This window comes from Amaranthus tricolor, chromosome 1, assembly GCF_026212465.1.
Source record: "Amaranthus tricolor cultivar Red isolate AtriRed21 chromosome 1, ASM2621246v1, whole genome shotgun sequence".
NCBI lineage: Eukaryota > Viridiplantae > Streptophyta > Magnoliopsida > Caryophyllales > Amaranthaceae > Amaranthus > Amaranthus tricolor.
This window is the reverse complement of record NC_080047.1, coordinates 12,477,002-12,494,453: the sequence shown is the minus strand read 5'-3', so window position 1 is coordinate 12,494,453 and position 17,452 is coordinate 12,477,002.

Sequence of the window (17,452 nt, the reverse complement as noted above, 5' to 3'; positions counted from 1 at the left end):
AAAACCAAAAACTATTAGAATACACTTTTATATATTATAAAATAAAATTCATATTCATATTCGCATTCACATTTGTTTATACATAAAATATGACATCATATTTTATATGTTGTATTTTATATGAGCTAAGTCTACTAATAAAGCCTACTAGGTTAAACCTAAAGTCTCACTATAAATATATTTTTTAGAGGTAAGTAAAGCAGATAGATATAATATCTTTTTAAGTCAATATTAGGCTTTTTCTTTTTTAAATTACAATTCGACGCCATATAAATAATATGTTAAAGGCACCGTCCCTGGGGCCTCCAGGGGTTCTTGCCTTATTGGTGCTATTTTGCAGAAATTCTATTATTTTTGACAAAAAAGGAAAAAAAAAAAAAAGAATTAGGTTAATCTTGTACAAGTTTGCAATGAGCTGTTGTACGTTGCTTTTTAGACGATTTTTTTTAGTGCGTTCAACTGATGTTTTCTCAACCACCATCGTGATACTTACGGAAGTTTTTACAAGGGAAAAGTCAAGTATTAGCACCATGCACTATTAAAATACAACAAGTATTTTTTAAAATTGCGTTTGGTACTGACCAAACTGCTAAATATATTGCAAAAGATGACCTTCACAATCTCACACTTGAAGGCTTTTTTTTTTTTTTTAATGGACTATGAGGTATGAATAGCTAAAATTAAATCAAGAATCTTGCCCGAGGAGAGTGGTATATACTTCAACTTAAATAAGTGAAAACGATGCTGTATTAGAGTTCGAACAATGTGTTTCAAAATCCAATATTGCTAAGATCGAATGTATGAAGTTTAGTGACAAACAAATTACGCTATCAATGATATCGATATTTGTAGGAGAAAGTAAAGCAATAAAACGACACAAAAATTTAATGAGGTTCACCCAACTTAGACTACGTCCTCCGATGTGTAGTATCTCTTATATTATTAAAGGAGTTCAAAGAACTCTCAAATATGGAGAATTACAATAGAGAAGAGATATATGCTAGTGTTTGGCTTGGGGTGTATTTTGTGGATGTTGATTACAATATGAATGAGAGCTCTCTATTTATAGGAGAGATCTCACTAAATAACATAAAGTACATTAAAGCTATGAATAAATGATAATGAAACATTCCCAAGAACTTGAAGAGTCAAAAACAGCATCCTAGGAGCATCAGAGACATCGCTCAACCAAAACAGAGGCTCGCTCGGTCGAGCGGCCTGATCTAGCGGGCTGCAGGAAGTTTCTGGTTACATTCTGTTTGCTTGCTCGACCCATTCTGAAGCTCGCTCGGTCGAGCGGCATTTCAGAGGGCTTCTGACAGTATTGCTCGACTTGCATAGTAGAGCATCTTAAACCTTTGAACTTCTTCATTAGGTCCCATAACTCCCATGAATAACTCATACTTCATTACCTCATTAATCCATACTTTAATCATCATCATAAACCACAATCATCAAGACTTATCTTAATACACCCATTCATGACATACTTATGGGATTTCATCCCAAGAGTCACCACATGAATACACACAATAAATGTGCACTCAAGTCAAACCATTCATAACAATAAGATCAAATTTTCATAATTTTTTTGATGGAATTGCAATAATATCTTATAGAATACCTTTATTATACAATATATTAAAAGGTTTGGAAAATTCTAAGTGTCATAACTTAAGGAAGTTGCCAAATAAAACTCATTAATTGACTAAAGAAAAATAACATGGCATTTGATCTTGACTAATATCTCTAGCATTAAAAGTAACTTTGACTAGTATTTGTTTATAGTTAAATGAGTAAATTAAAAAAACATAATATATTGTTGTCAATTTTCAAAATTACAAAGTTAATGACATAATTGTCAAATTGAGTATTTCTACTGCATAATATCTCTGGCTTTATTTTTTAATTTCATATATAGTTATATCTGTCGATGATACAAAAACAATGCATTGCACGGGTTTCGACACTAGTATATATAAAACCACTCCAACTATCTACTTATAATTTAACTTTATGACGTCCAGAGAAAGGGTGGACATAAATCTGTCAAAATAGTCGGTCGGACAGAAATTTCGAGTTGGTATCACTAGGCAGAGATAATCCTGTGAATAAAGAGGTTTAGATCCTACAAATTAGACTAGATAAACCTAGGTGAAACTTGATAAACAACTCTTAATTTTTTTGGCTATTAATTAGAATATATTATCTCTAAAAAAATTATTTACAACCTTGACTATAAAAGAAACACTTTCCTAAACAAGAAAGGGCAACAACAATCAAATACCAAAAACAAAAACCAACAATCAAGACAACACCAAACAAGGCAACAACAAAAACAACCAAGCTGCACATACAATAAGTCTATTCTTCCCAGCATCCTCTAACCTAACAGCAACATAAAAAATGACTTTATGAGCAACTTGACTAGACGTCATTTGGTGGCCTTCAAAGACTCTATTCGATCTCCATTATTTTCTACAAGTGTAATCTCATCAATTCGTTCTGCCTTTGTAAATGTTTATCATGCCCTAGGCATACTTCGGCGAAAAATTTGCATACTCTATTCGATCTCCTTTTTAAAATATTATTTCTATATTCACATTCAAAATATTATTATTTTTATCGCTATAATTTTGCTACACTTTTTATTTTCAATAAGTCCCTTTGAATCTGTTACAATTCTATTTTTAGTAGCATTATTGAAGTATGTGATCCATTGGTGTCCATATGTAAGTTGTTTCACGTTAAAAACAGATTAAGAGAGTATGTCACTTAGTAAATTTAAGGGGTAGCTTTTACAATTGGTTCTTGTAGTGATCCTCCTTATACTTGTAAATAGTAATCTCTTAACCTCTTTATTTGAATTACTCGGACCAAACCAACTTCTTATATTCTAACGAGGTGCAATATTCAACATCCTAAATTCATTCTTTGTTGTTATCTCATTCAATTTATCTTGTTTTATTTTATTACAAATTAATAGAGAAAATTTATCCCTACTAACAAAAGTAAAGGAATACAAATAATATAGTTTTAAAAAACATAAACAATAACCATAAAAAGTTACTTCTATTAGCCAAGTTAAAAGTTTCATTCTTCAATCTATGTTCGAGAGAATGTAATAAATTCCACCAGAAAAGTTCTTGAATGAGACAGTTTCTTTATGAGACGTGTTTTATATATAAATTAAATAGACCAACTAATTTAAATTATTAGCATATGAGTTTCTTATTATGAAATCGTCTTATCGAGAAGCAATTTTTTATAAGAATAGCTTTCAATATTAGAGGGTATAGTTACAGCTCAAATGTAATTTATTTATCATTTTAATTTATTTATTATTCTTAAATGGTACGATATGGTTGAAAAGTATGTTGAGAGAGAGACATAGAAAACCAATTTCAAATTGCAATTATGAATTTATGTCCAAGACAAGAAATCTTCATTTAGCAAAATACAGTAAATAGAAACACTGGCTCTCCATGGCTCTGGTGGTTTCGGATTTAATGTTTGAAACCTCAAGTCATGGGTTCAAGGGTTGGTGAAAGAACGGGAGGAAGTATTATATATATATAACAAAAAATCAGAGGTATTTTAAAATATCTCCTTTTTTGTGCTAAGAACGATTTTATTTTTTATATTTATATAAAATTTTATAATTATTCTTGCTTTCTTGTATGTGTGGTTACTGAAAATACTATGTAGTTGAGGTATGTTTCTAAAGTTAAAGGTATAATTTATTGAATAATCATTAGACTAACGCTATAATATGAATTAAAATGTTGAATTTTTGTTTTGGATTTATAGTGGAAAGATGAGAATAACAGAAATGTGAATACTTTATTGAATGAATAAACGTGTCTTTAGGGATAGAATTTCTTCACCCGAAAATCCTTCACTCAAACCGGAGTAGGATAACATAGTATTCACCATCTCTTGAAGAGTTCGATTCTTCCTTTCTGTCATACCATTGGATTGTGGTGTGTAACTGGGGGTGGTTTCCTAAATTATACCCATAGATTGGAAATGAGTAGGATCATTATATTCTCCTCCCTTATCGGTCCTCAATCTTTTAAGATTACGTCCAATTTGTAATTCAACTTCATTTTTATATATCTTAAAAGAATTAAGAGCTTCATCTTTTGCATGTAATAAGTACACATAACAAAACTTGGAATAATCATCAATAAAAGTAATCACATACTTCTTATTGCCTAATGATGGTGTACTATGAAAATCACATAAATCACTATGTACGAAATCTAAAATATCAGATTTTCTTAAAACACTTTTAAAAGGTGTTCTAGTGATTTTATTCAACATGCATGTTTTGCAATTATGAGATTGTTGTGGACAAAAAGGAATTAAATCATGCTTAGACATAAAAGAAACTTTATCAAAATTCACATGTCCCAATCTTAAATGCCAAAGATAATGCAAATTATCAAATATATTACGAGGAACATCCATATTATACACATAGTTTTTACATACAAGTGAAAGCTTAAATAAATTACCTTTTGAAATTATAAATCTATCGGCTTCAAATACTAATTTGTAGCCCAATCGATTCAATATGGAACCCGAGACAAGATTCCTACTAATTTCGAGAGCGTAGTATACATCCCTTAACACCAAGAGATTTCCCGAAGTAAACATAAGTTCTACTTGCCCTTTTCCATGGACCTTGATAGATGAATTATTCCCCATGTGGAGAAACTCTCCATCAACCACCCTGTGCAAGGTTTTGAACAAATGTTTGTTGCCACATACATGTCTCGTAGCCCCTGAATCGATAAACCAAGACATAGGATCATCCTGCACAATACTAATGTTAGCATTCATTAAACAAACATCAAATCTAGATTGTTTATTTAATATGGAATGATCACCTTTAGTAGATGGGTCCCCGCTTGTTGAAGCTTGACCCTTTGTCTTTTTTTTGTTTGTTCTTAAAAACAAAACAATTTTTCTTTAGATGTCCGGGCTTTCCACATTCCCAACACCCGTTTTCAATGGTTTTGTATTTGCTAGAACTCCCCTTGTAAGTCTTCTTACGCTTTCACCATGAGAGGATTTTCCCTCTACCATGTTAACCGACTCAATATTTAGATTTGGATTTGGATCCTTTTGCCCCTCTTGGGCACGGATGCTAGACTCAACAACAAGATGTTGTCCAAGATTGTCAAGATCTTCCTTCTTATGTTTTAGTGCATGTCTAACATCCCTCCATGAAGGAGGCAACTTGTCTATTATGCTACCTACAACAAATATCTCATCGATTTTAATGTCATGAATTTGCATGTTAGAGTGTAACCTTTGTAAGTCATGAAATTGATCAATAATAGGGCGATTTTCAACCATATATATGCGTTAAAGTTACTTACAAGGAATTTCTTTGAACTTGCATCTTTGGCCATGTATTTTTCTTCAACTTGCATCATTATCCCACTTCTTTTCCTTGCTTGCTCCAATGTTTCCCTTGGCATGCAACCTTTATTTATAGAGCTATGCATCAAACAATACTTCCTTTTGAAACAAAAGTGTTTTACCAAGCAATTTTATTGTATCATTTTACTTCATCTCCTTTTCAAATCTATCTTTAACACTAACTTATCTTTGTTTCTTTTGATTTTGTTTCTCCCTTAAATGTTTAGCCCGACCAGTACAAACAATTTTATTGACATTGTAATGTGAATATTGAATAGTAGTATTGCCAAAAAATCATATTACCTCCTATTCAACATATTCTATTTGACTTCAGACAATGTTCATGAATTATTCTTAAGTTGTATTGCATTATTAATCTATAAGCTATAACATAGTCATGGACATGTTGTTTGATCAGAGTCATTTCTGACTATAGGCAAGGTAGACATTTGTCTGGGCCCATAGTTAGAAAGAACAATAATATCTGAAAAATTTTGATTAATGAATAGACATTTAAAAATTAGCAATTTATGATTAGTTCTTTTATCAATTACAAAGTATATGATACGTCTATATTTATATTGATAATTATTATGAATATATGGTTAGTCTTTGTTATTTTTCCAAACACTGATTAAAGTTCAAAATCGACTCTTCATAGAGAAAACCCATTTTTTCAGTTTGCCTAGAGCCATAAAATACTGTGTTTGATTCTTCTTACTACAAATATCATTAATATTAACTTATAGTTTATTAAGGAAAAATTGACATTAATAATCCAATCTTTTGCTCATTCGCTATGAATAATCCAACCTTTATTTTAATTTGCTACCAGCATACCCTATTATTAGTGATACGGTACGTTGTAGGCAAATTTATCACAAAGGTTGGATTATTAGAAAACAATCCCAAGGTAGGAATATTTACAGCGGATGAGTGACTGAAATGTTGAATTATTAATGACAATTCTTCCTTCTATTTATACACAAATATATTAACGATAAAATTAATACGTTGATTAATAATTTCTTAGTCAAATGAGCCATTTAGGATGAATAGGAGAGAGTATCATGCATGTATGAAATTTCATCATCATCATCTTACCTATGTATCCCGCCTATAAAACTATGAGTAAGGTTTGAACAGGAGAGCGCGACCAATGAGTTATCTAATTCGAGAAAGATCATGAGTAGTTTCTGCAAAGAATAAGACTGGGTGAAGCTGACTCTAACTCCACAAGTCTGTATCTTACAACCAAACGTGATCGTTAAATATTAAATAAAGATGAATAAAATGCATAAAAATAAAAATAAAAATAATAAAATTAAAATAAAATAAAATAAATAATAAAAAAATAAAAAAAATAAAAAAATAAATGAAAAGGCTAGAGAACAAGAGCATCAATAGGTAAGGGAAATGGGATCAATAGTCTAGAACATAAATATGACACCTCCAACTACCCCTATTCCTGCTCAGTGAAGTGTATCGCATTAATAGTAGTCAATAATAGAGCAGTGCAAATAAGAACTGGAAACGCATACTTTTGGTTCTGGTATTTGGTACAAGCATTTCCAACTAATGGCTGCATCCACCACTTTTTTGTGCGCATTATTGATCCTATTCATCTTTATATCTTCAGACCCCATTAGCGCAGCAGGTATTTATCTTCTTTGCATTCATTTCCTTTTTTATAATCTAATTTGAACAAATAACACATAATAAAATTGAATATTTGTGTATGAAGTTATGAAAACTTATCCAAAAATCAATAGATATATATGATACATTGATGCATTCATATTTCTCTTTATATATTTTGAATGCATTGTGTGAATATATGAGTGGATGTAGTTAGTGATATGTCTGTTGATTTCATTTAAAAATATAGATTTGATTCAAATTTAGTGTCTGGCAATTAAACAAATTTTCATATTTAGATTTAAGTCAAATCCATCAATGTTTTAAAAGTGGTTAAAAATGAGGATTTAAAAATGACTTTCCTAACCTTGTCATTCTCAAATTCTTCTTTAATGAATTCATAATTAAAATCTACAATTTGAAATGAAATGTTTGTTTCCAAACGTAACCTTAAGGGTTTTCTGAATTGAAAGTATATTGTAGATATAAGGTTATCGGCATTGGAGCGGGACATGTGGGTATGAGGCTGAGCAGGTGGGTACGGAGAGGAGAGTGGCTGGGCAGTTGGGGAAGGGAGAACGGGGGAAGGGTTAAGATTATCTTTTAAAGCTGTTTAGAATTTTTTTAGAAAAACTATTACCTACAATAGCAGCTAGTTTAAATTGTTAGGATGTTGTGAGAAAACATTGAGATTATTTATGTTAATTAATAAATTGTATTATTATAGGAAAATTAACAAGAATTTATATTATTTATGGTAATTTTTTCTAAAAAAATATATCTTGAAAAGGGGAATATAGATTGACTTTGGGTGCCTATCATACTTATGTATCGTAAAATAACAATATCGGCCTGTTTGTTTAATGGTACTGATTGGTGGTAATGAGAATAACTTATAGTGTAAATTTTCATGATATGCATCATGTCATTACCATGGTAATGAAAGTTTGATCATAAATTTTTTTTCCCACAGTTTTCCATTACCACCAATGCCACATGTTCAAGTGATAATGCATTGGAATGAATTTTGTAACGAAAATAAGATAGTTGGAGGAGAATAAGTATGGTAATTGATTTGTCAAGAGATATTCTTATCAAAATTATACTAATAGAGTAATATCTATCATTTTTACCATTTAGTACTGATTACCAAACAAACGGATAATGTATTCAAATACCCCCAATCCCCGGTTTGCATAATGTCAGCTCTTCATTTGTTGCATTTGTCATCCCATTACTGTTGTCATAAAGTCGTACTTTCCGACTATAATCACTCATTCAAAAAGAAAAATAAATTGAGACACAAATAAAATTGTTAGGATCAAGATTCTATCTAGTTAATGGGTTATGGACTTATGGTCGAAATCCATAGAGTATAATAGCAGGATTGTATGATCTTATAAATATGTTTTAGTATGTTTTGGATGACTGATTATCAATTATTATATTGATTTTTAATTTTTAAAGTGTAAATAAACACTTTTTTTACTTTACGTATTAAGTTTTGAATAATAATACTTTTTAATATTCATTTTCAAACTACGAATCAAGAAAAACTTGACTGTTATAGTCGTATTTATATAATTAATTTTAATATAGATATTTATACATAAGTGAAATTTGAATTATATGAAAATTTTTTACAATTGAAGCTACCTTTGTAGGATTAGATCGTAGATCGTATAATCGTGTGATGATCTTATCACGTAGATTCTTGAACTATGGAGAATTGCATGATTCTACTAATTATATTAAGATCCCACCTACGATTTAAATTAATTGCCTATTTTAAAATCGTAGGATAAAATCGTAAATAGAATCGAAATTTTGATAAACATGGACACAAAACTACAAACTAATCGTAAAATGCAGTAAAAAACTCAAAATTAGCATGGAAACAAAACACTAAGGCCCAAATTTCCTCCAGAGGAACCATGATGAGGTGAGATTAATTTAGAATCAAGTTAAACAAGAAATAGTAGAGCAATAATGTTGATAAAGTATAAGATCCATCCAAAATAAAATATAGTACAAGGCAAAAATTGAAAGAAACCGAAGAGCAACTTAATTTATCTTTCAATGATTGGATTTGATTTTGTTAACAATGTTTATTTTAAATGCCTTTTTTTATTTTGTTATAATTCTATTTTTAATTTTGATTTTGTGTTGTAAGATTTCAATATTACTTTAATTAAACATTTTCATGATTTTCCTACAATAATTCAACCTATTAATTTTACCATGAATAATCCCAACTTTCGGGAATATTTGCCTAGAGAAAACTTGGGTAACCCGATGACTTGCTATTATAGGTAATTCACCAAAAACGTGAACTGAAAATTAATGTACAATTATTGAAAATTGTTTGAAAATTTACATAAAATATTTTGAATAATAAAAAATCAAGAATTTTTTTAACAATTTTTTCGACAATTTATTTTAATTCCTTTTTTTTTTACATAAAACTTGCTATAACTACTTAACTAGTCATCCGGTCACCATGCCTTTAAAGTTGGAATTATTCATAGTTAATCAATAGGTAGGATTATTGTAGGAAAATCCTAAAAGAGTTGGATCATTCTAGATAATTTTTCCTACTTTAAATTAGAAGTACTTCTATAAAATATGCCTATTGGCAAAAATATTGATGGGTCAATAACTTACAAATTAACTAATATAGCACTCATTGTATTAAACTGGAAAAATTATCGTAAATAATATAATCTTTTGTTAATTAGCTTATTTACCAATTTTTTTATCCTATAACCATACAACTCATACAATACTATAAAAGAACCGAAAATTTTCACTCGGTGATTTTATGGAGTTTTGTAATTATGATTTTGACTATTAAAGGTATGTTTTCAAAAAGATTTTTATTAGATCAAATCATACAATCATACAATACTATAAAAGAATAGAAAAATTGCAAATGACGATTTAATAAAGCTTTACCAAATGAAATCATTTTTACAGGTTAAAATATGATTGGAGAACATTCAAATCATGTTCACTATAATATGCAATTGCATCTTTCTTTAAAATTTTTATTTGAAGTATTTTCATGCTAACAAACTTCGTGCATTGTACTAGTTTCTATACTAGTCTCTTATAGTTTGATTTTTAACATATTAAGAATATTCTAGGAAAACACCTTCCTAAGTTGATATTATTCATGATTAATCAAAAGTTGCTATCATTATAGGGGAATAAGCATTCCTGATAATTTTTCCTACTAAAATATTGAGTAAGTTTTGTATAGAATTAGTCCATTCTATTAATTAAAAAAATGCACACTGTTTTAACGTGGACTATGTATATACAATATTTTTACTGAATTAAGTTAAATAATTTTTTATTGGTAAATATCAATGTTACTTCATTCAACCTAATTTGCTATATTTTCAATTTTTATTATTTCTATCTTGGTTTATCCTAACAAATACTGTACAACAAAATACAACAGTTAAAGTATAGCTTCTTGTCCGCTCTACAACTTCTTGATTGTTTTATACTTTTTCTATTTTGTTTTAATTACTACATATAAAGGTTTCTGAAGAATAAATAGGATGGTGGAAAAGAGGGGTTGAATAAGTAAAGTATGACAAATTTATTTTTTTTTAAATTACCACAACTTTTATTTTCTTTATTTTTACTACTATGTGTTACATGATTTAGTAATTTAGTTATACTTATTAATCAGCTCTAAAGTTTTTCTTTCCCTAAAGTACTAGATTTTCCGCTTGAATTACTCAAAAGAGAAACTTCCTTTATTATGAAATATTTGATACACTACATTACGGTTATTAACACTATTCATCGTTCAAACCTATTTTTGTATATTGCGGCTAATATATAAGGAAAAATATAATCAAGTAAGATCGTGTTTGAACCGTCTAAACGTGTATTTCATAATATTAATTTTTTTTTTAATTTTTAGATGTGCATAGTTGATCTAAATTAACATATTGAATCGTAAAAATCAAATGTGTCAAGTATAATGTAATAGAGGTATTATAAAGCTAACACAATTTTCTTGGCAAGAGCTAATGCAAGAAAAACTTGTGTTATGAAATAATGCAAGATTGAAATTTATAGAGAAAGCTCATTTTTATGAGTCTCACTTTGTAATTGAATACATTAGAATATTAGAGAATTTTTTTAACTTAAGATTAAAAATAACTAGATAGATTCTCGTGCCAAGCATAGTTCATAAATTATTTAAATAAAAAATTACTAATTTTATATGTGTAACTAAGTTATTTTATGAATCCTAAGCATATTAAAATTATAAATTGATTTGTTTTAAAAACTGTAAAAGTATTACAATCAAATTGAGATACATATTACTAATATACTACTATATAATATTATGCACTAAACAATATTGATTATAAGTAATTACATAAAATAATAGAAAATTTCAACATATAAATATAATATAAAAAATGATTTTGTTCAATGTCTTTGTAAAACCTTCAAATAAGTTTTCAGCATAAAAACACATTTTTTACTATAATAATTAACATATAACTTTATTTATTTATTTGTGTATTTATAAACTTGTCAAACATAGGTGATAAAATCATCATTTGAAATTTATTTCACCGATATCTTATCCCAATTATTTACTTAAATAAATAATGTGTAATCTATTTGATTGGTACAATTTTTTTTATTATAGTCTTATAAGTAATATATAGGATTATCTGTGAAAAACTATTTCAAAATTGTTTTCTTTTCTTAATTTATTACAAAATTATTTTAATGAAAGTTAATTTTTTACATAAATTATTAATTAAAAGATACTACAGAACTTATTAATTGATTGTATATGGTAAAAAGTTAGTAAATAAGGTGTATTTTAAAATCTTTTATAACTAATCAATTAAACAAATCTAATCAAAAAGATATGACATGATATGCTAAAAATATTTACCTAATAAGAACATGATAAGAGCGAAAAAAAATTTATTGTAATGTCGATATGTGTCCTAAACGTTTTTTCATTAGCATAGTGTATAGATCATTTTTCCATAAGAATTCCTATGATATTCAAAGAATGAATTTTAATCATCAAACAATTTTCATAACTTCCATGTATTTTAAATCTGAATAAAAGACTAAAAGTAACAAACTAAATTTCGCGGTTGGTACATTTCTTGTTTGGTCTAGATCGCAGGTCTTGATTCGATAGTGAGCGGACATTACAAGGTGCTGTAATGGCGAGCGTGACATTAAGATTATTAATATAATAGATAAAGCGTATGTAATACACGACTCTATTAAATTTTCAGACATATTTGTATAATTTAATTAAAAAATTAAAATTTTGAGAAATAAATTTTATACTATACTTATATTTCATTTCACTCTAAACAATTATATACTTCATGTACATTATATCATACTTTGCATTGTCCGCATAGGTGATTGTGAATATTTAGTTTATGGCAAATAATCGCAAAAACAAATTTGATTATATATTTAATATAATTATAATTATATTTATACTTCAATTTGTTTTACTTTGAATAAAAGCGTAAGTGGTTCGTACCTAGAATATACAACGCGAAATGATGAGTTTTTTTACCAAACATACCAATTTTTGCTAACAAAAATAAATATTACATTAATTTATATAAAGTATTACAACTATTAATATAACACACTTTAAATCAAATATAAAAACAAAAAATTATGTAAAAGTTGGTTCTAGTTTACAACAATTAGGTTAAAAATTGGTTTGGCTTGGGTTTACAAAAGTTTGACTAAAAATCGATTCGGGTTAAGTCGATTTTAGCCGGATCGAGATTGGTTTCGCAATAATTCAGATAGGGTATGCCTCGGTTCGGACACTATTAGGTTCGGATAATCTTGGTTAATAATTGTATGTCGTTTTTAAAAATCGGTCACAATTTAGATTCAATTTCGTAAATTCGGTTAGCAACTGGTTCAGTGATGTTGGTTCGATAAACCTAAATAAAATTCAAATCGCGTAACTTTCAGTTCCGATTTTGATTTTGGAATCAGATCACATAGCTCTAGAACTATTAAACAATAATTGGGTCGAGAGTGATTCAAGTTCTAAAATTATACAGCAGGTTGAATATGGAACACTTTTTTTAGGCTTGTCCTGGTCTAGATTGATTTTACTTTAGAAAAATACATGACTTGTATTTACTTCCTCCGTTCTGATACTGTTGTTACATTTGCATGGGCACGGAAATTAAGAAAAGTAAATGACCTACATTATAGCTGATTGTTTACTTTACATAACATAGTATTTTATTATTGTTAATTGAAAAAGAAAAAGGAAAAATAGGTTGTTAGGTTACTTTATAGAGTATAGTATAATATTTTATTATAGAGTATAAAGTATAGAGTAGGATAAAAATAAGGATATGTAGAACTTTAAATGAATGTTTTATTACTAAAAGCGAAAATGTAGCAAATAATATGAAATTGCTAAAACTAAAAAATATAGCGGGTATTATGGAACGGAGGAAGTATGAGACTACTTGCATTAGATAAACAGTTTTGGGAGTGTGCAGGAAACATCATATTTGAATATTATAAAAAGGTAGAAGAAGTTGTTAGGATTTTACTTATATAACATGTTAATAGCCATATTTCTTTTTATCTATTTCCAAAACAATCATTTAACTTCCCAAAATCTTCTATTACATCATCTAGCTTTCACTCATTCATTAAACATCAATAATCATCAATATAATTTACAAAAGTAATCAACATCTTATTTTTTAAATTTTCAATTCTTTAAACTTTTACATTTTTCTATTATTATAAATCATCATTCTATTATTGTTTTCTCTCCCTTCTTAACTTTAAAGATGAAAAATTAATTTTTTTTAAATTATTTTTATAAAATTAATTTTAATATAGTTAGAAATTATACTGTTGAGATTATATTTAATTACAATACTTAAAATTAAAATTGAATCGAGCTTTTATTTTGGTATAAATAAATCTGTAATATTCAGATAATAAAAATAATAAATAAATTTAATATCAAAATTATAATCTTTCAATTAAATTGAATTACAGTTTTATTTCCAGATTGAAACAAGAAAAGAAAAATTAATTGTTAAAACCCACAATGTATACGTGATTTTTTTTCTTGTATCTCTATTCCCCATCTCATTCTTTTTTCAACTTCTCATTAACCTACAATTTTCACTATTATAAATTGATGATATTATTCTTCAGTTCCCTTTTCATCATTGTCACTTTCTTTATCTTTTTTAAATGAGATTCATGATTTTGTTTTATATTATATTTTGTTTATATATTTATTACTTAAATTATTATATTATTATTATTATTACGGGTTTAATTTATAATTTATTATTTTAATAGCAAAATTAAAAGTTGAATTTGAGGAAAAAAATTTTTGGTATCAATTCAAAAAAAAAAATATCAGGACTATAATTCACAAAAAAAAAAAATAATATCAAAACTGTAATTCGCAAAATCATAAAGATAAAGACTGTAGTTCGTAATTAATTCTTCTTAAATCAATGATTATTCTGTTGCGCATCAGGAAATGCACTTGAATATTGCGGCCAGCATGGTGGCTCTGGTATGAATGCTGCTGTAAATAGTTATTAATGGTCACGGTGGGCCCTATAAGAAATTTGCTCCAGAAGGTGAAAGACCACACAATTCTTAAACATGTCACTTTTTTATTTTATCGCCACTTCTAATAAAATAATAATTTTACTCCTGAATTTAAAATTTCTAACATATACTCTGACCTCACTAAATAACACCTTTATTACACTTAAAAAACAAAATTACAACATAAAATTTTTGGAGCAAAAGCTAAGAAATTCAATCCGCAAACAAATAATTGAGGTAATTTTTATTCGAATCGTGTTATTTTAAATAAAAAAAAGAAAAAAAAAAATTGAATCACATGCGACTCGGCCGCGGGTCAGTCTCACGAAACCTGCGACTTGGCCGCGGCTCAGTCGCACTCATCCATTTATTTATTTATTTTATTATTATTAATTTTTTTATTTTTATTATTATTTTCACTATTATTATTATTGTTATTATTATTATTATTATTATTATTGTTATTAATTTTTTATTGTGATTATTATTATTATTATTATTATTATTATTATTATTATTATTATTATTATTATTATTATTATTGTGATTGTTATTATTATTTTAATTATTATTATTATTATTATTATTATTATTATTATTATTATTATTATTATTATTATTATCAAATTTTTATTTTTCTTTTTAAAAATTTATTTATTTATTTTTTAAAATATTATTATTATTATTATTATCATTATTATTATTATTAATATTATTATTATTATTATTATTGTGATTATTATTATTATTATTATTATTATTATTATTAACTTTTTATTTTTCCTTTAAATATTATTTTTATTATTTTTGTTGGTGATGTTGTTGTTATTATTGTTATTGTTAGTAAATTTTTCTTTAATGTTATTTTTAAATATTGTTTTTGTTATTAGTATTATGATTATTATTATTGTTTTTTTTTATTATTGTTATGATTATTATTATTGTTATTTTATTATTATTATTATAATTATAATAATAATAATAATAATTATTATTATTATTGTTAATTTAGAAAATGAATTACAATAATAATAATAATAATAATAATAATAATAATAATTAATAATTTGTTAAATTATATTTGTTGATAATGTTTAGTATATCATGTAAGGGCGTTTCTGAAAATTCAATATATATAGGCTTGCGATAAAAATATTCGAGATCATATTTAAACTTTAAATTTAATGTTTTTAAAGTGATAATAGTGTTTTAAGTGTGATTTACGTTTGATAAACAAATTTTAAGTACAAGGGCAAAATCGTAATTTTATTTGGGGAAGGGAGGGAGAAGAGAAGGTGGCGATAAAATGAAAAAAATGACAATAAAATGAAAAGGATGACGATGAATAATAATACCCAAAGAGGCAAAGACCATGCCTTCCTTCGTTGCCTCGTAATCGTAGGCCTTGGAGATACAATAGTAAGCACCTTCTTTCGCGCTCTACAAGAACCTTTTTCACGTGTTTATTTTTTTGGATTGACTATTAAGTATTATCTGTATTAAGAAAGATCTTGTGCAGACACCGAAAGCAAATGTCTTAAAAATAATAAATAAAGTAATATTGATTTAAAGAAATAATAAATGACAGATCAAGAATAATTTTTCTATATAATAGAAATAATAAGAAGAATCTAAGAAACTCAATTTAATAGAGGCCCGCTTTGTTTTTTTAGAAAATTATAATGCGAAAATTAGACTGATTTGGGTTTTAAATACTTAATTTGTATTGATTTATCAATAAGAGGAACACCTCTATTTATACATGAGACATGAGATTAGGCCTAAAAATAAGGAAACAAAATATCAATCTAAACCTAAATAATAGGAAACAAAATAACCTTAATATTCTAAATATTAAAAAAGATACTAACTTCCTAAAACATAACATTTTGAAATAATATGTTTATTTTATTCTACTTCTTATTTTTCTACACTCCCCCTCAAGTTAGGTCTTGGGATCACCGAAACCTATTTTGCACAATATTATTCAATGCTTTTGATCCAATTGCCTTTTAACAGAAAATCTGCTAGTTGATCTTTTGATTTTACAGAGGACATTTTGATGATTTATTCGTCGAATTTGTCATAATTGACTATCATTTTTTTGAGTTTAGATACAAGGTCATAAAATAGATTGAGTTGGTTTAATTTTTGATTTGGGTCATCAATTTGGATTTTGGGTTTTTGGATTAATTGGGTGTAACACCCCGTAATTTATCGGATTTAAGAAGATAATATAATAAAATAAAATAAATATGTATTATTAAATTATATTATTTACATAGATAATTACAAGAAATAAAGTGAATTAAATTTTAACGGTAACGAGTTTTATCGCGTACGATGTTATCTCGTGACGTTTCTTTTCTGTTTTAACAATAATATAATAATTACTTAAATAATTAATTTAAAAAATAAGTAAATAAATAAATAGGGGAAAATAGAGGGGTAGCCGGTTGTGTGCATGGGAGGAGTCTTGTAACTCCTCTCAAAATTGTGTATTATGGCACAATTATGATCTTTGTTTTAAATTGCCTATTAATTCATAAGTCTCCTTAGATTTTCATAACCATTCCAATTGTCTCAAGAGCCACAAAAAATTCAGAAAAATCCTTTTCCTTTGCTCCTTGATTTCCGCACATTCAAGAGAAAAAAAAATTTCTTGTGTTCCATCTAATATTTTGATCAAAGGGTAAATTTAATTGAATTGTTAATTATAAACTTTATAAACAAAGATTTC